The sequence below is a fragment of the Lissotriton vulgaris genome, chromosome 6 (genome assembly GCF_964263255.1).
Source record: "Lissotriton vulgaris chromosome 6, aLisVul1.2, whole genome shotgun sequence".
Lineage (NCBI taxonomy): Eukaryota > Metazoa > Chordata > Amphibia > Caudata > Salamandridae > Lissotriton > Lissotriton vulgaris.
In genome coordinates, this window is record NC_141694.1 from 1576684243 (window position 1) to 1576707878 (window position 23636).

The window sequence follows — 23636 nt, forward strand, 5'->3', positions numbered from 1 at the left end:
CCAATGCTTTACATAGAGTGCCAATGTAAAACCCTAAAATAGAATATTTCTCAAAAATGACTACCTAGAGGCTATGTTTCAAGTAGATATGCATGGTAAATTAACTATCTTACAGGAATGGTAGCACGGAATAAAAATAGTATATAGATAATCCTATTTAATAACTGATTAAACTGCTTCAAATGCGTAAAAAACGTACTAATGCATAGAATCACATCGCACAGTTCAATAAAAACCTACGAGTCACCCTCGCCCACTAATTTTCAATAAACATTCAAAAATTCTTTAAAAAAACGAAAATCTTTAAAACAGATCAATTCAGGGGGGCGTGGCCAAGATGGCGACGGAGTGAGACGCTCTTTCGTGTCCCTCCGGCGCCTGACCCTTCTTAGCCTTGTATTGCCTGCCAGGTGGCGTGTTAATTGCCTCCGGAGCCCTGCGGAGAATCCCGGAAGCGGAGGAGCAGTGTCCGGTGCTGTCGGCGGGAGCGGAGGCCGCCTGAAACGGACTGCGGAGCGGCAACAAGTGGCGGCCTAGAGACCTTCGGCCTTGCGGTGAGCTGCGGCCTGTAAGCCTCGGCCTTGCGTAGCGGAGAGGCGGGCCTCCTGACACACAGCGGCAATATCAGGACTTTGGCAGAGGGCCGCGGCGGACTCTGAGCTCGCGGCTCCCGTCCCGCCGCTTACCGGAGCTATCCCCTACCATCGGGGAGGAGCGGCTGCCTGAAGGGCCCCATAGCGGCCGGAAACGAGTGCTGGTAAAGCGGGCCGGCTGGAGCAGGTGGGCGCGGCGGCCGCAGTGCTGCACCCACGCCGCCTCTGCTCTGAACCCGAGGCGAGCTACCCTGCCTGATTGCCTTACCTGCGGAGTCCGGCGCTGTTCCTCTGTGCAACGCAGGTGGGGCGGGAGACACCAGAAAGCCGGTGGAGACGAGTGGGGGAGCGGTGAATGTCGGCGATTTGAGACCTACGGATCCCCGACCTGGAGTGACTGCAGGGCCCGGGCTCACCGCCCTGGGGTGGCGGCAAAGTCGCGCTACAGAAACGGTCACGCGGCTTACGCTTTTGGCACTTAGCAGTCTCGGGCTGCCTCCTGCCTGGGGGGGTTCCACGGAGAGAAGGGGGAGTGCCCTCTTGCCAGGAGGCCATCGCTGCGGCGCTGCCCCAGTTGGACGCTTGCTGGCTGCCGTTCCTGGACCCACCTGCCTGGACTGAGCTCAGGGGCTCGCAACACCCAGTCCCCCCATTTTTGGACACAGCAGGTGGATTGGCAGAAACATTGTGGGGGTGTCTACTGGGGCGAGGTCTCTGGAGGTGCCCCATGGGGGAGAGGTTAGAGAGCTGATCCCCGACTGAGCTGGTTGGAGGGGACACTATACCCTCAGTCACCCTCTCCGGTTATAGCGGGAGGTCTGGTGGTGACATACTTCACAGTGGATCGAGTGGGGCCGCCTTGCCCCCCCCCCGCCGAGGCGGGTTTCCCGATATGTCTAACACGCTGCGCAAGGTGAGGCCTGGGAAAGATGGCGCTTCGAAATCTTCTCAGCAGCCAGCTTCTCCCGGTGCTAGCGGTTCGTCAAAGAAGTCGGACGATGATGCCCCCGCCACCAAGGCCTTTATGACTGAGCTCTTCACCTCTATTAAAGAAGGCATCTCCAAGCTTTGGGCCCAGTTGGCCTCGGATCTCCGGGAAGTGCGGAGGGATGTGGATGGCATTGGAGAGAGGGTCGCAACGCTGGAGGATCATGACCTGAGTGTGGCAAACGATGTCGACCAGTTGCAGCAAGACATCATCCGACTCACGGAACAAAATCTAGACCGCCAGACCCACACGGAAGACTTGGAGAACCGTTCCCAGCGGAAAAACATTCGCATCCGCGCTGTGCCTTGGGACAGTGAAGCGGGGGACCTGCGTGGATATGTCCAGGCCCTCTTCCTACAGATCTTGGATGAGGAGGAGGTGCAGGACATTAGGATGGATAGAGTGCATAGAGTCGGCCTGCCCAGGCGAGGAGGGGGACCTCCCCAGGGCATCCTTGTTTGTGTCTACGACTTCCAGTTGAAGGAACGCATCCTACGAAAGGCCAGAGCCATCCCATCTTTACAATTCAGAGAGCACCATCCGTAGCTCTACCAGGACCTGGTGGCATCGGCCCTCCAGAAGAGACGTGAGTTCCGCCTGTGACCTCCTTCCTGCGGGAACGCAATGTCTCCTACTCGTGGGGTCATCCCTTCCGCATCATTTTTAGGTGGCAAAATAGACTGGCGCAGATTCGTTCTCTTCAAGTAGCAAAGGATCTTTTGGGCCTGGATGATGCCATGCCAGCACAGGAGGCAAACACTTCACCGTCACGGAGGCGTCGCCGGTCCTCCTCATGGCATAGATTGGGCCCGTCCCCAGACCGGGTACGGCCGGACCACACTGCTAGTCTACAGGAGAGGGGGGAAGCGGTGGCAATGGTGGCATCGGCCACACTGGCAGATTCCCAACAAAGCTCTGGAGCGGCCTGAGCCATGGGCCGCTGATGGTTTGGTGCCGGAGGGGCACATGCTCTTGGGTCCTGTGGGTTGATTGTACTTTTGGAGAAGACACCCCGGACCGTGGCCCTGGGGACACTATTTCGGTGCCCCGACCCCATCCCCAGGCCAGGGGGGGCTTTACGGACTATGGACTAATGGAACTGCGGAGTGCAATATTCAGGTTCAGTGCACTGTGTTCTCTGTTCATGTTTTTCCTGTTTTTCTGTTTGCAGAGGGAGTGGGGGGGAGGAGTCGGGGGGGATTGCGTAGGGGGGCACTGGGGGTCAGGGGAGAGGGGGGGTGATGGGGTGGTGGCGACCGATGAATGTGTGGGATGTGTGCTGTTCCTTATGGAAAGGTGTTGGGCGGGTCATTGATACTGGTATTTCTACTCAGGTGTTGTCACTGTGTTATGCTCTGCTGGTAATCCTGTACCTTGCATTGGACGACTGGCCTCTGGGGGGCCTGGAAGCACGGGACATGTGGTGGGAGAGAGGGCTTGGGAGTTGGATGGGGGTGCTTGGTGATGGATCTGGCCCGGGGAGGATGGAGTGGATGTCGGGGTAGGTCAGGGGGCGGGAGCTGTTCACTCTAATGGGCACACAGCACGAGGGTCTACTATTCCATTATGCCTGTTAATGTGGGTACTTGGAATGTGAAGGGTCTCAACTCCCTGCAGAAGTGCCAGAAGCTATGGAAGTACCTGTCGGATCATCATCTTGATGTGGTGGGCCTCCAGGAAACCCACTTAGCTAAGAAAGATGAACTTAGACTCCGGCACAGACACTTCCCCCTCATTTATAGGGCATCGGCGTCCACCAAGCATAGGGGGGTGGCTCTCCTGTTTCGGGCGTCCCTTCACTTTCAGCCTTTGAGGGTAAGTGGCGATAAGGAAGGCCGTTGGTTAATGGTGAAGGGGACGTTATATGGCCGACAGTGTAATTTTGTGGTAGTTTATGCCCCCAATGCTAGACAGAATGGCTTTCTACAGGAGTTGCTGGACAAGGTGGGGGATTTTGTGGAAGGGCACTTGTTCCTCTTGGGGGACTTTAACATGGTGTCGGACAGGGACATGGATAGTTCGGGAGCTCAAAGGGCAGACTCTGGGGTCTTTTCGGATAAAACGCAGCGGCAGGTGGGCGCACTGGGGTTGGTGGACAGCTGGCGTTTTTTGCACCCTCAAACCAAAGATTACACTTTCTTCTCCCATGTCCATCGCTATTACTCTCGTATAGACCATATCTTTATTAGTCAGGCTCTTAGAGGGGGATGTCCGAGTCTCCAGCGTTTTCCCACTCTCAGTATCAGATCATAGCCTGGTGGTTCTTGGATTGCACTGGTCAGTGGGGGGGGACGGCTGGCGGAAATGGTATTTCCCGGCAGCATTGGTGCGGGATGATGTATCCTGTAAGGAGCTACGGAAGGCCATAGGAGACTTCTTGGCTCTTAACCCAGCATCAGACACCTCGGTATATAACACTTGGGACGCGTGCAAGGCCTCGTTGCGGGGCACATGCTTAGGCCTCAACAACCTTCCAAGGAAGGAGAGGGAAGACCTGGAGGCGGAACTCGCCATTTTGGAACAGGCGCACAAATCGAATCCGTCCAGAGTGACCCTCCGGCCTCTGACAGCGGTGAGGAGGAAATTGAGAGCCCACTACAATAATAGAGCTGAATTTACTCTCCTGCGCCTCAGACGTGTCTCCTACTCTCAGGGGAACAAAGTGGGGCGGCACTTGGTCCGGCAACTCCGGGACAAAAGGGAGAAGGACTACGTTGGGGGTATACAGGATCACAGGGGTTCCGTGCAGCACCAGGATGCAGACAAGGCGGCTCTTTTCGGCCGCTTTTACGCCGATCTATATAAAGGCGAAACTCTTGATCCAGAGGCCCAGTCCGCATTCCTGGATGGTCTCCCTATACCGCGGGTCTCCAGAGAATGGAATGACCTGCTGTCTGCCCCTATCACTAGGGAGGAGGTATTGGACGCTATCAAGGCTCTGAAACTCCACAAATCCCCGGGCCCTGAAGGCTATACTGCCCTGTTTTATAAAACGTTTGCGTCAGAGCTGTGCGATTACCTGGTCTCCCTTTTTAATGGGATGCCATCTGATGGACGAACCTCTGAGACCATGGCCGAGGCCCTGATTACCGTTCTCCCCAAACCGGGGAAAGACCTTACCAAATGCGCGTCTTATCGCCCGATAGCTCTCCTCAACCTGGACGCTAAATTGTACTCTTCTATCATCGCAAATAGGCTACAGGATTTGATGCCAGCCCTTATTCATCCGGACCAGTCCGGATTCATAAAAGGACGGCAGACTCATGACAACATGAGGCGAGTGATCCATCTGATTGAGAAGGCCAATAGGTTCCACATACCGGCGGTATTGGCGGGGCTTGATGCGGAAAAAGCCTTTGACCGCGTCGATTGGGGATTCTTGCATCGCACTCTAGAAGCCTTCGGGTTCTCTCCCCACTTCATACGAATGATTGAGGCTAACTACAGCAATCCCACATCTAGGGTGATGGTTAACGGACATAGATCCGGATGCTTCCACCATTCGCGCGGAACGCGTCAGGGGTGCCCACTCTCCCCACTCTTCTTCGCTTTAGGTATTGAGCCATTGGCCCTTGCGATTCGGGAGAAGGAACAAATCATAGGTATCCCCTTCACGGGTGAACAGCACAAGATTTCGCTGTTCGCGGATGATGTGCTGCTGTCGGTAGGGGACTCGGCGCTATCGTTGCCTCATATTCACACGGTGCTCTCTGACTTCAAAGCGGTAGCGGGATTCAGGGTCAACTTCGACAAATCGTATATTCTGAACCTGACTCTTCCTCCCGAGGAGGTACACCGGGTCCGAGCGCTTACGCCACTATCGTGGTAGACTTCGTCCTTGTTGTATCTGGACGTACGGTTGACCACTACCCTGGGCTCGCTATTCTCGGCTAACTTTCCCCCGATGTTGACAATGATACGCACTGAGCTGGAGAGATGGAAGCCAAAGTACATTTCGTGGCTAGGTAGGATCCACGCTCTCAAGATGGTCCTCCTTCCTAAGTTTTTGTATCTTTTCCAGGCGCTACCTATACCGGTGGAGTTAGACTTTTTTCGCCGGCTTAAAACCTTGATGTTGAAGTTTGTGTGGCAGGGAGGCCGGGCGCGACTCTCATATGCAGCGATGCGGTGTCCACGAACGGAGGGTGGGGTGGGATTCCCGGACATGCACCTGTATTATAAAGCTGCACAGCTGAGGATACTGGTGGAATGGTCCCAGCAGCTTTCAGAGAAGCACTGGCTCCATATGGATCAGAGTGTGGCCGAGAGATCCATCTGGGACCTGGCCTGGAAGCCTAAAGCCGACCGACCCAGGAATGCATATATTAGCACTCCCACCAGCACGGTCTTAAAAGTATGGGACATGGTTGTCAGGTCCCAGATTCTTCGCAGAGGCAGAACTGATGCTTGCTCCCAATGAATAAGAAAGTTTTTCAACTTCCCCGTACAGCTTCACCAGCGCAAATGCGCCTAGAATTTGGTCTCATGAACGAATCAGTGGGAGGACTATACACGTGCATTAAAACCTGTTACCGCATTAAAATGAATGCCACTGATAACAACTTAAATACATTTTTATGGCAAGAAGTTGAAACGGGAACCAAATCAGAGGCAAACAAATTCCTGACCAAAGCTCTGGAATTAACACGCACCACCCAGCTATGGAACAAAAACCTGCCAGTTAACTCATTTAAACAGGTAATAAACAAAGCCGCCAAACTACATTCTCTACTTATTGACAAGGAGATTTTTTCCCATCGTTCACATTCTTGGGTTGCAATTAACAGCTACAAACTTCTTACTCCGGTGCTCTACTTGGACTCTACATACTCTGTTTTTACTAAAAAAAAGGTTGATGGCTCTAAGATTCGGAAAGTATCCAACGCTGGCTGAAGCACCAGCCTGGAAATACACGGGATCCATCGCCTGTCGGCTCTGTGATTATAAAAAAGAAGATATAATCCACATTATTTGTCATTGTACAAAGCTGAATCAAGAGCGAACTCTTCTTTTAAAGAATCACTTTCTGACTAAAGGATTGCGTACCTGCAGGTCAGCCATTATCGGCTGCTTGGACTGTACGGATACACAAATCAACTGTAAGATTGTAAAGTTTTTGCTTGCCTTTGAAAAACGCTTGATGACTGACTAATACCTCTAATACTGTAGTGTGATTTTCCGCAGCCTCACAAAACACTGAAGTGACTGAACTGTCAGGTTGAGGATACTTCTCCTCAGGAAAAGTTCAAGAATTATTTCTCAGTCGAATAACTCCTCAGAAACTCTCCATTGGACCTTCTGCAAAAACGCTGCCTCTTCACGACGGTCTTTTCTTCACTGAACACGTCGGAAGACTCAAATCTTTCACAGTCTCTGCTTACGATGCTCCAAACCCAAATTCGTCTTTGAACTACAATTTCCTGAAACGGTGTTACGAATTACACCCACTAAACACACTGAAATTCGAAATTCCTGTGAGTGCCTTGAATGACGGCCACTCACGGCAAAGTCTATTTTGAAGTGCGCAGTGTTCTGCGCTCTCGCTCCTCAAGATTACTGGAAACTAGAACGTCGCTGATCTGTCACCGCGGCAATTGCGGCGACCATCTTGAAATTCCGGACTATTTCACATTTACCCAGAAACTCACCATCCTAGGTTTCACCTCCACCCTGGATCTCTTCCTGGAATGAAAGTGTCCTGTATTGTATAAGGAACTGGCCAAATGATTCCTGACAGTACCCCCTCTCAAAGACCGAGACATCGGTCCTGGCTTGGATGGGAATTGAGAATGAATACGTTTAACTAACTGAGAAGCATGAACATCTTCAGCTTTTTCCCAGGACCGGTCCTCCGGACCATATCCTTTCCAATCAATCCGATAAAACAACTTGTTGGAACGGATCTTGGAGTCCAGGATGCCCTTGACCTCATATTCAGAATGTCCTTGAACGAGAAGAGGGGGAGGAGGCTTCTCAATTCTAACATGAGGGGAAGTTTTCTTCAATAAGGAAACATGGAAGACGGGATGAATCTTCATATTAGGAGGAAGCCTCAACTTCACAGTGACTGGACCCAGAACCTCCTCAATCATATATGGACCCACAAAACGAGGCTGAAACTTCCTATTTCCCTTGAGACGCAAATGCTTAGTGGACAACCACACCTCATCACCTGCCTGATACTCTGGAGCTGGTTTACGATGTCGATCTGCATTTTGCTTGTACTTTACTTTTGCCTGAATCAAGTTCTCTTCTGCAGATTTGTGAATGGAAGACATATCTTTCAATAACTCCCCTGCTGCTGGCACCCCCAATTCCTCCTGACCACAAAAAGGATTAGGATGTCTACCACAATTGAGATAGAAAGGAGAATAGCCAGTAGATGCACTTTAAGCATTATTACATGCAAATTCAGCCATCCACAACTGATGAGCCCACTCTCCTCCCTGATCCATAAGAAACATCCTCAAATATTGTTCTAGTTCCTGGTTTTGACGCTCAGTTTGACCATCAGTTTCTGGATGATAACTGGTAGAATACCTAGTCTCCACCCCTAACCAATGGAGAAAAGCCTTCCAGAAGTGGGAAACAAACTGAGCCCCCCTATCAGATATTACTATCTTGGGAACTCCATGCAACCTCACTACGTACTCCCCAAACAATCTCGCCAAATCTTTTGCAGAGGGGAGTCCAGTCAGGGGGACAAAATTACACATCTTGGAGAAGGTATCCACAAAGACTAAAATGGTGTTAAACCCTTTGCTAAGAGGAAGATCTACAATAAGGTCCATGGATATAGTATGCCACGGACAGGTAGGAGTTGGTAGGGGTTGCAACATGCCCTGCGGAACTTGTCGTGTAGCCTTACTTCGGGCACATAAATCACAAGACAACACATACTGTTTGACTGAGGAAGACAACTCAGGCCACCAAAAATAACGCTGAACCAGATCTAGAGTCTTCATAATGCCCTTATGGCCAGCTAACGGCTGATCATGGCACATTCTCAAGGCCTTTTCTTGCAAGGACAAGGTCGGGAGATATAAAGCTTCACGATAGTATGGCAATTGTTGATAACACTTTCGTTACGGGTCTTGAGCTACCCAGGCCTTGATTTCCTCTGTAGTCAGACTTTTCTGGACTTCTTTTTGAAAACCCTCCAAGGTGATTGTGCAAATAACTTGAGTCTCAGGAATAATGGGTTGAACCTCCACCACATGCTGCGTTTCTACTGTATCGATTCGCGACAATGCATCTGCCTTCCCATTCTTACTGCCTGGTCGATATGTAATAACAAAATCAAAATCAGAAAAATAGAGAGACCAACGTAGCTGCCGGGGAGTTAAGGTCTTTGCCGTTTTCAGAAATTGCAGGTTCTTGTGATCCGTGAACACAGTGACTTTATGTCGAGCCCCCAAGAGATAATGTCTCCAATCTTCAAAGGCGTCCTTGACTGCCAAAAGCTCTTTTTCAGCAATGGTATAGTTGATTTCCGCCGAATTCAATTTCCGTGAACGAAAAGCAACGGGGTGCAGTTGTCCTGTTTCTGGATGTCTCTGTGAAAAAAACCCTCCAATAGCTTGATCAGAAGCGTCCGCTTCCACAAAGAAAGGTTCAGCCGGGTCAGCATGACGCAAAAGTGGAGCGGACGTAAAACTTTTCTTCAAGGTAGCGAAGGCATTCTCTGCCTCACTGGACCACTGGAATTTCACCCCTTTCTTGAGTAGTCGAGTAATGGGCACAATCAACTGTGAGAAACCGGAGATGAAACGACGGTAAAAGTTAGCAAAACCCAGGAATCTCTGAATTTCCTTCACATCCTTTGGCGACGGCCAATCCTCAACAGCTCGTACCTTTCCCGGATCCATCATCACACCTTGCGGGGATAATACAAATCCTAAGAACTCCACTCGATTGGAACTGAATATACATTTTTCTAATTTTACAAATAGATGATGAGTTTGCAGTCTATGCAACACTGTTTTCACATGTTCCGGATGTTCTTGAGGGTCTTTAGAAAAAATCAAAATGTCATCTAAATAGATGACAGCAATCTTGTCAATCAAGTCTCCCATAACGTCGTTAATAAAGTGCTGGAACACTGCGGGTGCATTGCAAAGGCCGAATGGCATCACGCAATATTCGAACAGGCCAAACTTAGTTCGGAATGCAGTCTTCCATTCATGTCCCTCCTTCATCCGCACCAGATGATAGGCCCCACGCAGATCCAGCTTGGTAAAAATTTGAGCATCTTTGATCTGATCCAGTAAGACCGAAATTAAAGGCAAAGGATATCGATTCTTGATGGTGGCTCTATTCAAGGCTCGATAATCAATACAAGTTCTTAAAGTTCCCTCTTCTTTCTTAGGAATGAAAAACAATGGCGAGGACACTGGGGATTGGGAAGGTCTGATGAATCCATTTGCCAAATAACGATCCAGATATTCCTTCAAATATTGATTCTCTTTCTCCGTAAGGGCATAAATTCTACTACAAGGAAGCACCGCACCCAGCTCCAAATCAATAGTACAGTCATAAGAGCGATGCGGAGGTAATATCTCCGCTTCCTGTTCACTAAAGACTTCCTTGAACTCTTGATATTCCTCTGGAATTTCCACAGAAGTAATCACACTGATAGTCTGCCCCCCATGCGAAAGCAATTGAGATTGAGTGGGGATGAGCCTCGGCGGATCCTTACAATAACAGTGTTCAAGACAAAAATCAGATTGCATTTTCACTGTCTGATTCTCCCAATCAATTGTTGGATTGTGCAAGGCAAGCCATGGTAAGCCTAAAATCAGCTGAAACTGTGGCGCATCAATCAGATTAAATTGCACCTGCTCATGATGACCATCTGCTTGATAAAGCTCCACTGGCTCTGTGTGGCAAGTGAAAGGGCCTGAAGACAAATTGGTTCCATCCACCGCTCTCACTGGTTCACTTTTCACCTTCCGGATGGCTTGTATGCACATTCGTTCTGCATATATAATATCACAAAATTTGCCCGTAGCCGCTGAATCTAACATTACTGCCACTCCATGGAATTCTCGACCTCGAAACTTTAACATCAACTGCAAGATAAGATGAGGCATCAAGGTTTGAAAAGTATTCGAAAGGGAATGACTTTCTGGCATTGTCTTTTCTACTTCCGCCATCAGAGCGACCCCCTCTACTGATGGTTCAAGGCGTTTCCCTTCATCTGAATCTTGGGTCGTTTTGTGCATTCTTTAACGAAATGTCCCGGCATTCCACAGTACAAACACAATCTCTTCAATCATCTCTGTTCTTTCTCTTCCTTGCTCAGGGGTCCACAAACTGCTCCAATCTGCATTGGTTCTACATCGGATTGAGCACTACCGCTCTTAGACTCTTCAGTCTTGATTCTATCAAAGCGTGGAATGCTTACTTGAAAATCTCTTTTCTTTTCACCCTTCCTTTCCACACTACGAAAATCCAGTTCCAGTACAAAATCTACCAATGCCGAAAGCTCCGTTGGCCGATTGGGTATCTGAGCAAGTGAATCCTTCAGTTCATCCCGAAGTCCTCGGTAAAACAAGGCTGCTCTCTTCTCTTCGGGCCATTGAGTTTCAACAATGAGTTTGTTAAACTGTGCCAAGTACGTAATCAAATCTCCGGACCCCTGTCTGAGCTCAAGCAATTCATTATCAGTAGCCTGAGATATCCTCCTTCTATCAAAAATGCGGAGAAACTCTGTTTTGAAACGATCAAAATCATGCAAGAAGGGATCATCTCGTGTTACCAAAGGCATTGCCCAATTTGCAGCATCCCCCCCAAGTATGACAAAACAAACGCCACTCTAGACTGGGCATCAGGGAATAAGGTGGGGCGACACATAAAATGTAACGAACATTGGGTCAGAAACAACTGGGCCTTTTGAGGGTCTCCATGAAAACGCTCCGGGCCGCTAAAGGAATTAAAGGAGAAACAGAATGAATCACTTGCGCTACAGTCCTAGTATCAGATTCTGTGGTCCCCTTGCTAGAACTTGGGGAAGGCCCTGCTGGATTACTCATAGCCAACCCATCTACCTTCCGGGACAGCAGCAAGGTTTCCTGACAAGAAACTACTAATTCCTGTTTCAAAGTCTTATTTTCTTTCCTCACTGCCCCAATCTCTCTCTGAATCCCTACTAACATTTCCCCAAAAACTTTAAACTAAACTCTTCAACCATTCTGCCTGGGCGAGTATATGACTTGGGCACTTCAAACTGTCAGGTCCCAGATTCTTCGCAGAGGCAGAACTGATGCTTGCTCCCAATGCCCTATCCCCAGTGACGCCGCTTCACGAGCAACTGCACCAGAGACAGGGAAAGGGGAAGTGGACAGAAAAGAGAAACACTCCAACGACAACCGGCACCCACTAGTCCTTCTATATTCGACTGGCTTTCAGGACTGCACTTGGGTTCCTAATGCGCAGAGGAAAGAGAGAAAGACAATGCAGCAACTCCAAACTACACTTCCAGGACATATAGTTCCCAAATCCAATGTATCCTACCAGCTGTCTTTAGAGCCTTGCCCCTCTCTGTAATTGGTTGTGAGCGGTTACCATGAAGGAGTGGATAGTGCTGGAAAAGGAAAACACCTCATTAGTAAACTGAATTGGGTGAATGTTCCCTGTCACTAAATCAAGTACCCCTCCCTACCTTCTTCATTGATAACGTCTCTTTCAAATTGGGAGTCTGTTCACAGGTACTAGCAGATGGCCTTGACACTCTTGTAGACAGTCTTAGTACTCTTGATAGATGTGCGCAAAAAGGAACCAGGAAGGAAAAAGAGGGAGGGAAGAAAAGGGTAGCGCAATGGGGGAGCTCTGGTGGGGAAACTTGAAAGTCTTTCAAAATAGTTTTGGAATAGTCTTACTTTATCCTCCGTCGATTGCCTGTCTGCTGACGAAACTTTCCGCAGCCTCACAAAACACTGAAGTGACTGAACTGTCAGGTTGAGGATACTTCTCCTCAGGAAAAGTTCAAGAATTATTTCTCAGTCGAATAACTCCTCAGAAACTCTCCATTGGACCTTCTCCAAAAACGCTGCCTCTTCACGACGGTCTTTTCTTCACTGAACACGTCGGAAGACTTAAATCTTTCACAGTCTCTGCTTACGATGCTCCAAACCCAAATTCGTCTTTGAACTACTATTTCCTGAAACGGTGTTACGAATTACACCCACTAAACACACTGAAAGTCGAAATTCCTGTGAGTGCCTTGAATGACGGCCACTCACGGCAAAGTCTATTTTGAAGTGCGCAGTGCTCTGCGCTTTCGCTCCTCAAGATTACTGGAAACTAGAACGTCTCTGATCTGTCACCGCGGCAATTGCGACGACCATCTTGAAATTCCGGACTATTTCACATTTACCCAGAAACTCACCATCCTAGGTTTCACCACCACCCTGGATGTCTTCCTGGAACGAAAGTGTCCTGTATTGTATAAGGAACTGACCAAATGATTCCTGACAACGGTCAGTGGTGATGACCGTTGGACCACCTTCCCGTCTCCGTTTACACCCATTCATTTCAACCCGGCTTTCCCTCCGGCTCTGAACGACTGACCTTTTGGTGTATGGAGAGAGGGTGGATGCAGAGCCCTCACCCACTTGTTTCACGGTGTGACACCCCTCACCTTTCAAAATTGTATGCGAGACTATGGTGTTCCACCTACTGAACGCTTTCGACACATTCAGCACTTGCACTGGGCAACATCGGCTGGAGTGGTAGATGCCGCTACAAGACCATTGTCGAGATTTGAGGCCTTTATTCTTCACACGTCCACTATGAAGGGGACTATCTCCTTCATTTATGGGTTGTTACTAGATACCGTGGTATCTCCCCGTCCTCGATACAAGGACCATTGGGAGACTACTCTGGGCAGGGACATTTCCGAAAAGTGAGTGGAAGAGCCTCTGGCAAGATGTGGCGGCACATAATCATTCAATAGACCTTAGAGAAGCTCATATGAAGCTTCTGTTCGACTAGTACCTTTACCCGTCCAAGTTGCGTCGGATATTCCCAACTGCCTCGGATAGGTGCTGGCGGGGTTGCGGTATGCTGGGTGACTTCCGCCATATTTGGTGGGATTGCCCTACCATCCGACCGTTCTGGTCTGGGATTTTATCTTACATTAAGGAGGTGATGGGCTATCGGATTCCAGAATCGATGGAGTTTGTGCTGTTGGGTCTTCAGGACTCACTGTTGGAACATCAGACTAGAGCCGACAAACGCATTATATGGCTTTGCTTGGGGGTGGCCAAGTTAACCTTGGCGGCCGCCTGGAAGAAACCGACTGCTCCGATTGTCTCTTTATGGCACACACGGTTATGGCGACTGCTGAGTATGGAGAGAATGTCGGACATATTCCTGGGTAATTTTTAAAATGTCTTGTTCCGCTGGGGTCCCTTGGTCAGATTTTTATCTCGAGGTCTACCATCTGCGGTTTGCCCCTCCGCGCTCCGTGCTCTACACCTCTTCCAAATTTAACCACCTACTCTGTATGAAGTTGCTGTGAATGAATGCTGGTCGCCACCACCGGGGAGAGGGTGGGGGGGTGGGGGGAAACGGGGGTGTGTGGGGTGTTGGGATAGGGTTGTTAATCTATCTTGGTTGCGACACTGCTTCGCTTATGGAGACGGACTAGATTGCCTTCTTCTACGGCTGTGCTCCTGGTGGGGGACGTCTCCCTTCATGGCATGCTTTGTATCATCTGCTGAGGGGTTTGAGCTTACTTCATCTGTTGCGTCTGACGAACAATGACTCTTCCACTTGCACTTAACAGTCATATATGCTGTCTCCCCTTATTTCTCTACAATGAAGCGTTCTCCAGCACCCCCTGTGTGGGGTTATGTGGCAGATTGTCGCCTGTGCTTTTCTCTTTTTCTCCTCCCCTTCTTTTGTTCTTTCCTTCTCCATTTCTGCTCAACAAATTTGAATAAATATAAATTTTATTAAAAAAAAAGCAGATCAATTCAGATGGGTGGAGCAGAAGGAAGTTGCAGGCCTGCTATGCTGTGGAGGTTTTATGCTGTAAAAAAACATGCCTTAAGTATATCTTGTATGCCGCCGTTACATAAATTACAGTGCCTTTCGTTCTTGGGGATACCCTCCCAGGCACCTGTTACAATCTTCAGAGGTAGCAGATTCATTCTTAATAACAAAACCACTCTGCGAACTCCATGATTCAAGTTCCAAAGTACGTACGGCTGAGGCTTTTTAACTTGAGAGCTCTCTGCAATGCAGCCCAACCTTCTATTCATGCGGCATATTTTCAAATCTCTTTCCCGTGAGATCATATATATGGATCTTTTAATTATATGCTTTAAACCTGTTTTATCCATGCCTGCTGTCACTTCAAAATCTATACCAAAACTACTCAAAGCCTTTAAGTAATTCCTAAAAATTACGCTTTTCGATAAGATATTAACAAAGATTTCCTTATGTAAAGCCAACCTTAATAGATTCTCCTGACCATTTAACAATGCATTACCCCACCTTAAACAAGCTGCCATTGTTAAGGTGTAGGTTGAAAGAAGGCCAAATTCGAGCCTAAGAGCCGCGATTGGCGCAGTATACCTCAAATTGCATAATTGGCGCCAAATTTTTCCTTCCACTTTCTCGAACTTTGCCCATTCACAATCATTTATAGTTTCAGTTGCATAATTCAGAGTCGGGGGGATCTTTATTTTGTATACTGCAATTGTATGTGAAAAGTGTCTTTTCCCGCATTGTGAATACAAGCGATTAATTGCAGAAGCTTGCGAGATAGCTTTACTTTTGCAGTGGTCCATGTGTCTATTAGCAGAACACTTATTAGTAAAAAAAAATCCTAAGTATGGGTAAAATTTTACTATTTCCATTGTTTCATCTCCTAAAAACCATTTCAAATTTGATCTAACCTTTCAGCCATTAGAACTAAAAATCATCACTTTACTCTTTGAAACGTTTATTTTTAAAAAGTATTTCTTAGTGTACCTAACTAATTCAGTCAGTCGTCTCTGTAGCCCAATTGGGGTTAAATCCATTATTATTGCGTCATCTGCGTTAGATAGACAACTTATTTTTAAATCTCCCAATTGTGGAGGATCCCCTTTACTCTCCCCTATCCGATTCGGTAGGTCGTTTATGTAGATTGAGAAGAGTAAAGGGGCCAATAAACATCCCTGCTTCAGCCCGTTGTTAGTAGAGATTTTCTTCAAAAGACCTTGAGTCCCCCCCCCGGCTGAGGCTTTTTAACTTGAGACCTCTCTGCAATGCAGTCCAACCTTCTATTCACGCGGCATATTTTCAAATCTCTTTCCCGTGAGATCATATATATGGATCTTTTAATTATATGCTTCAAACCTGTTTTATCCATGCCTGCTGCCACTTCAAATCTATACCTAAACTACTCAAAGCGTTTAAGTAATTCCTAAAAATTACGCTTTTCGATAACATATTAACAAAGATGTCCTTATGTAAAGCCAACCTTAATAGATTCTCCTGACCATTTACCAATGCATTACCCCACCTTAAACAAGCTGCCATTGTTAAGGTGTAGGTTGAAAGAAGGCCAAATTCGAGCCTAAGAGCCGCGATTGGCGCAGTATAACTCAAATTGCATAATTGGCGCCGAATTTTTCCTTCCACTTTCTCGAACTTTGCCCATTCACATTCATTTATCGTTTCAGTTGCATAATTCAGAGTCGGGGGGATCTTTATTTTGTATACTGCAATTGTATGTGAAAAGTGTCTTTTCCCGCATTGTGAATACAAGCGATTAATTGCAGAAGCTTGCGAGATAGCTTTACTTTTGCAGTGGTCCATGTGTCTATTAGCAGAATGGAAAGGGGCGACCACTCGGTCCCCCCGCACGTATGGCAGAGTACCACGATCCCCCCGGGAAGCCATCTTGGGCGGGAAGCGTGTCTCGGCTGGTATGCCCGAAGCGGCGTAGCCGGGGCGCGCTTTTTCCCGCCCTAGAGTGGGCTGGCCTAGACACTGACGCGGCTGGCCACGCCCTCGGGGCAGGCAGGGGCGGGTTTACGCCCGCCCTGAAGACGGATAAAAGGGGACGCAAGACCAGAAGGCATCCTCTTGTTCCTGTGCTCTGAAGCTGCACCTCCTCGCTGCACGTGAGCTCGAGACGGAACGAAGAGCCAATTTTGAGCGTTGTAATCTTTCTTTTGTCTTACAGATACTCTGTCGGAGAAATGCCCAAGAAAGGCGGAAAGAGAATGACGACTGAACAGATGCTTCGGGTCCTCATGAAGGAGATGACCGAGCTGAAGAAGCGGGTGGCGGAGAGAGAGGGGGAAGGGGGGCCGGAACGTCCTTCGGCTGGAGCAGCCCCAGGGGGGAGAGCCAAGAGGCCAAGGAGGGGACCAGCTGGGGGAGACGTCCCGGTTCCCCGTACCCCGCTCGAAGCGCCAACCCCAGTACCCGTGGAGGGGAATCCGATTCCCGTGGTGGTCACCCCGGTGTCCAATGAAGATATGCCGCCCGAGCTGGCAGCACAACTTGCAGCGTGGTTGGGCGAAAGTAGTGAGGGCGCCACGGCTGTCGACGCGCAGGCGCTGATGAAGCAATTGCGCGAGAAACGGGATGCAGCCAAGGTGTCCGCGCCGGCTGCAGTAGTTGACAAGCCACAAGGGACGATTACGACCACAGAGGCAGCGTCCGGTGCAGGTAAGCGGCCATTGCCGATTGCGAGGGATGAGTCAGCACCCTCTCGTAGAGAAAGGTTGGGTCAACATGTGCCTTTGGCAATTAAAGAGAAGATTTGGGCGGGGGAATATGTGAACATCTTCTCGTTGCTTGTTGATCATTATGAGGTGGAGCATGTTAAGGGCCAGAAAGACCTCATGCATCCGAGTGTTTGGCGCGCAAAAATGGCCGCCTTTAAAGTGAATGAGAATATTGGCAATTGGGGCAAAGCATGGGGGATTTTTACGTCGATCTTAGGGGAACGTAGGCCCGAGTTGCTTTCCGAGTTGCCGACCTATCAGTCGCGAATCATGGGGTACTCGACGTCACACCAGGGTAACCATTGGTTCTGCTACGATAATCTTTTTAGAAAGGCTAAAGAGCATAATAAAAGCTTAACCTGGGATTGTTACGATTCTTTGACATGGGATAAAATGAAGGAGACAGGTATGTTGAAAATGCCATTGGTAGGGAGTAATGTTGGCGAATCCTCCCGCCAATATGCGGGGACGCCCTTTCGATCAGGTACGGGTACCGACGATTACTCGAGACCTGTCAGCAATACAGGGAAAAGGGGGTTCTGCTGGAATTTCAACAGAGGTAAATGTACTAGGCCCCAGGGATCGTGTAAATTTAAACACGAATGTAGTGGGTGCGGGTCGTCCCATCCTGAGTCCACGTGCAGAGCCAAAACGGGTGATAACGGGGGTAGAGGAGGCGCCAAACAGGTCTAACATAGTCCGAGGGGCGCCTTTACCTACCCCGATTGATACCTTGGCGATGATTCCCTGGCTCAGTGAATACCCGGATCGTACTTCTGCTGGGGTGCTGCGGAACGGGTTTTCGTATGGTTTCCGCATCCCAGTAGGGGACTTTCAGGGTGTGGAGAAGTGTAAAAATCAACTTTCGGTCCTGCAGCATACGACCGTGGTACAGGATAAGATCCGGAAAGAGGTTACTCGAGGTCGGGTTGCCGGCCCGTTTAGTGTACCCCCGGTGCAGAGTTTTGTTTGTTCTCCTTTAGGGGTGGTCCCCAAGAAGGACCCGGGTGAGTTCCGCCTGATTCATAATTTATCAGCTCCACGTGGTCTTTCTGTAAACGATGCAATAGACCCAGAAGTGTGTTCGGTGCGGTACGCATCCTTCGATGAGGCCGTAGCCATTTTGAATCGCCTGGGGCCCGGGGCGCTGATGGCGAAGTCGGATATCGAGTCAGCGTTCCGATTGCTCCCGGTACACCCAGACGACCAGCGTCTCCTAGGTTTCATGTTTCAGGGTCATTATTACATGGATAGGTGTATGCCGATGGGGTGCTCTATATCTTGTGCCTATTTCGAGAAATTCAGTAGTTTTCTACAATGGGTCTTCACAAAGAGGACGGGTTTCCAACATGTAATGCATTACCTTGATGACTTTCTGTTCCTTGGGGCAGCCGGGGATCTCGAATGTGGCCAGGCCTTGGCCGAATTTTGTGTGTTAATGAAGCAGTTTGGTGTGCCATTGGCACCAGGTAAGACGGTGGGTCCTGCGACTTGCCTCGAATTTCTGGGGATCGAGTTAGACTCCAGTGAGGGTTGTTTTCGTTTACCAGCTGACAAAGTGGGGAAGTTCAGGGCAGCCCTGCAAATGTGTATAAATGGATCTAAAGTTACGCTGCATCAATTACAGCAGTTGGTGGGACAGTTGAATTTTGCCCTGAGGGTTATACCGATGGCCCGCCCCTTTTCCCGTTCAATTGCCCAAGCTATGGTCGGCCTAAAGGAGGGTCATCATCGCACGAGACTATCGGCTGAGGTCCGCCAGGACATGCGCATTTGGTTAGCATTTCTGGCGGATTTTAATGGTCGAGTCGTCTGGAACAAACCGGCCGTGTCCTCTGAAGAGCTGGGGCTATGGACAGATTCGGCAGGTAGCATAGGTTTTGGTGCCATCTTCGGCACAAAATGGTCGGCACAAAGATGGCCGGCATGGTGGCATGACAATGGACTGACAAGTAATATTGCTTTCCTGGAACTTTTCCCCATTTTGGTGGCCCTGAGAACCTGGCCCGAAGGGTTCAAAGATCACTCTGTGGTATTTTGGTCTGACAATATGACCGTGGTCGAGTGCATCAATAGCCAGGCAGCATGATGTAAACTGATTTTAAGACTGCTCAAAGAAATTGTTTTACTGTGTATGCAACTGAATGTGCTATTCAGAGCAAAACATGTCCCGGGGGTAATGAATCAGGCGGCTGATGCACTGTCTCGTTTTCATATGCAGGCTTTCTCGGGTTTCCTTCCCACAGCGGACCCAGAGCCGGCACCCTTTCCCGAAGCTCTCTGGTCTCTCGGTGCCCCGAACTTCGTCACCTCGTGGGAGAGAGCCTAGCACCAAGGACAAGGAAGGCATATGAAGGGGCGTTTCGGTCCTATTTAGCCTTTTTGGGGACTGATAGAGAGGGGCTTTGGGGCCACGAGGAATGGGTAGTGAATTTCCTGATGTCCTTACGTAGGGCTGGGAAATCGGTGGCTACGGCCCAGAGGCATCGTGCTGCCATTTCCTTTGTTGCCAGGGCTCATGGTATCCAGGACCCGACAGCGTCTTTCGTTGTACAGAAAGCGCTGCGTGGGTGGCAACGCCTTGAGGGTCGCAGAGTAGATGAGAGGCGCCCGATAGGTTTGGATAGGTTGGCCCAGTTGTTGGCCACACTCCCTGCCACATGTTCATCTCAGTTTGAGACGGTGTTGTTCCGAGCCGCTTTTACGCTGACATTTCATGGAGCGATGCGGGTAAGCGAACTGGTGGCAAGGAACAAACGGGATGTGACAGGGGGTTTGTGCCAGGAACACGTTCAGATCAGAGGAGAGACAATGACTGTCTCCTTTGTCAGGTCCAAGACCGATCAAGATGGGATGGGTGACTGCATAATCATACGCAGGATTCCCGGGTCCTCCATGTGTCCGGTAAAGTGTTTAGAAGACTACCTAGCACGAAGGGTGGCATCATGGGGGGGGACCTTGTTGAGACACGCGGACGCCACCCCACTGACGAAATTTCAGTTTCAGCGGGTGCTTGCGATGTCAATTGCCGCTGCGGGCTTGAACCCGGGCGAGTTTGGGACCCATTCCTTTCGGATAGGGGCTGCTACGGAAGCTACAGCTAGGGGTCTTAATGTTGAACAAGTGAAACGAGTGGGGCGTTGGTCCTCCAAGTGTTATAAGAGGTATGTGCGGTTGCACATGTTGTGAAGCTGTAATGATGTACTCACGCTTCTTGTCTTTGTTTGGTTTTCAGTTGCGCAAGCCTACGAGGCGGGGCGGACTATGCAGTCGACCCAACACCGGGCCAGCGGTCAGACATCACCGGCTGTGGAGAAGGAGGTGTGGGTCGTGGGCCACTCATACGTGAGGCGTGCCGCGGACGTATTCAAAGCAGGTGACATGATTCACGTAGCTGGGGAATACGGGTACAGTGTGTCCTTCTACGGAAGAGGCGGTCTCTGTATTGACCAGTTTCAAGCATTTTTCGAGGGTTTGTTAGGGCGGACGAGGTCACCGCCGTCTATAGTCATAGTGCATCTAGGGGGCAATGATTTGGTCACCACCGGTAGACGACTTCTCCTGGAGGCAATGCTTTCCACTGTAAGTTGGTTGGCGAGGAGAGTTCCGGGGTGCACAATTGCGTGGTCCCATATGATCCCACGAAAGGTGTGGCGAGGGGCTATTTCTGTTCCTGCTTTGAATCACTCTGTGAGAAAGCTTAATAACAAAGTGAGTAGGTTGTTCCGTTCCAGGACATTGCATTCTATTTCGCATGGCTGTATTAATGATGACAGTATGTATTTGGGGGATGGTGTGCATTTGTCTCGGGTGGGGAATGAGTTACTCATAGGAGACTTCTTAGCATGGTTAAAAAACGTTAAAACATGACCTTTAGGTAGGAGCGTTGTGGGGGGTCCGGATAGCCGGTCAACTATCCGGCCTGTGGCGGTAAGGTCATGATCGGTGAGCACTAATTGGAAGATCCCTATGAGTGGGCGTCACCCAACACGGATGGGAGCGCTCGGGAGAGGTGGCCATTGGCCCCTCAACGGGGAGGCGGTCCCTTCTAAGGATGGGTCGCCGAAAGAAAAGGAAAGGCGGTCAAGGCCCCTTCCTGTGTAGGAGGGGTTACAGCCCCCTCCTGGGGAATTTCCCGGGGCCAGTGACGTCTGCGACGGCAGATGTGGTAAGTTGTGCGGGGTTTGGGGGGGGTCTACGCTACCTTCTAGATACCTCACACGAGTCCTCGAACGACCTTTAAGTGGCGTCGAGTTTTATTGGTGCCCCCGTCAAGTCAAAGGGAAATTGGTAGTTGCACTTGAGGTACGCCTCAGTGCTGTCGCCCCTCACAAGTGGGGGGGGTATTTCTGGTTAGGGATCTTGACACCGGTTACGACCTTGCCGTTGGCCCTTAAACGTTAGGATGTACAATTTCATAATTTCAAGTAAATGTTTGTAGGATGTTAGTTCGGCTAGGAGAACCTCTGTATTAGAGAATCTGTTAAGGTTAGCCAAACATCGCAATGTGGTAATGAAATTGTACATAATATGAAACTGTTGATTTAATGTTTTAATTTTGTTTTAATAAATACGGCCGGAAGGGTCACTCCCTCCCTCTTCCAAAAACTTCAAGAACTGTTTCCTGTTTCCCTCCTTTGGGGATTGTGTTGAGAGGGGGTGGCGGGTATCTCAGCCATATGGAAAGGGGCGACCACTCGGTCCCCCCGCACGTATGGCAGAGTACCACGATCCCCCCGGGAAGCCATCTTGGGCGGGAAGCGTGTCTCGGCTGGTATGCCCGAAGCGGCGTAGCCGGGGCACGCTTTTTCCCGCCCTAGAGTGGGCTGGCCTAGACACTGACGCGGCTGGCCACGCCCTCGGGGCAGGCAGGGGCGGGTTTACGCCCGCCCTGAAGACGGATAAAAGGGGACGCAAGACCAGAAGGCATCCTCTTGTTCCTGTGCTCTGAAGCTGCACCTCCTCGCTGCACGTGAGCTCGAGACGGAACGAAGAGCCAATTTTGACCCACCCACCAGCCCCTGAAGACAGCCAGTTGTTTTGAATAAAAGTTGATGGATAACTCTAATTTCGTTTACAGGTTGTGGTATTATCGTGTTGATTTTGAGTGTGTAATAAAGAATGGTCTATGTCATTTATGTTTTATGATTAAAGAAATTCGGCTTTAGTGTTCATTTATAAGCATGCTTTTAATACGGTCGTAGTAGCCAATGTATTTTTAGTTTAATAGGTTAGTTAGCATTGTCGTATTTATTTTGGTCGGGCGGTAAGGTCATGATCGGTGAGCACTAATTGGAAGATCCCTATGAGTGGGCGTCACCCAACACGGATGGGAGCGCTCGGGAGAGGTGGCCATTGGCCCCTCAACGGGGAGGCGGTCCCTTCTAAGGATGGGTCGCCGAAAGAAAAGGAAAGGCGGTCAAGGCCCCTTCCTGTGTAGGAGGGGTTACAGCCCCCTCCTGGGGAATTTCCCGGGGCCAGTGACGTCTGCGACGGCAGATGTGGTAAGTTGTGCGGGGTTTGGGGGGGGGTCTACGCTACCTTCTAGATACCTCACACGAGTCCTCGAACGACCTTTAAGTGGCGTCGAGTTTTATTGGTGCCCCCGTCAAGTCAAAGGGAAATTGGTAGTTGCACTTGAGGTACGCCTCAGTGCTGTCGCCCCTCACAAGTGGGGGGGGTATTTCTGGTTAGGGATCTTGACACCGGTTACGACCTTGCCGTTGGCCCTTAAACGTTAGGATGTACAATTTCATAATTTCAAGTAAATGTTTGTAGGATGTTAGTTTGGCTAGGAGAACCTCTGTATTAGAGAATCTGTTAAGGTTAGCCAAACATCGCAATGTGGTAATGAAATTGTACATAATATGAAACTGTTGATTTAATGTTTTAATTTTGTTTTAATAAATACGGCCGGGAGGGTCACTCCCTCCCTCTTCCAAAAACTTCAAGAACTGTTTCCTGTTTCCCTCCTTTGGGGATTGTGTTGAGAGGGGGTGGCGGGTATCTCAGCCATACACTTATTTGTAAAAAAAAATCCTAAGTAAGGGTAACATTTTACTATTTCCATTGTTTCATCTCCTAAAAACCATTTAAAATTTGATCTAACCTTACAACCATTAGAACTAAAAATCATCACTTTACTCTTTGAAACGTTTATTTTTAAAAAGTATTCCTTAGTGTACCCAACTAATTCAGTCAGTCGTCTCTGTAGCCCAATTGGGGTTAAATCCATTAATATTGCGTCATCTGCGTACAATAGACAACTTATTTTTAAATCTCCCAATTGTGGAGGATCCCCTTTACTCTCCCCTATCCGAC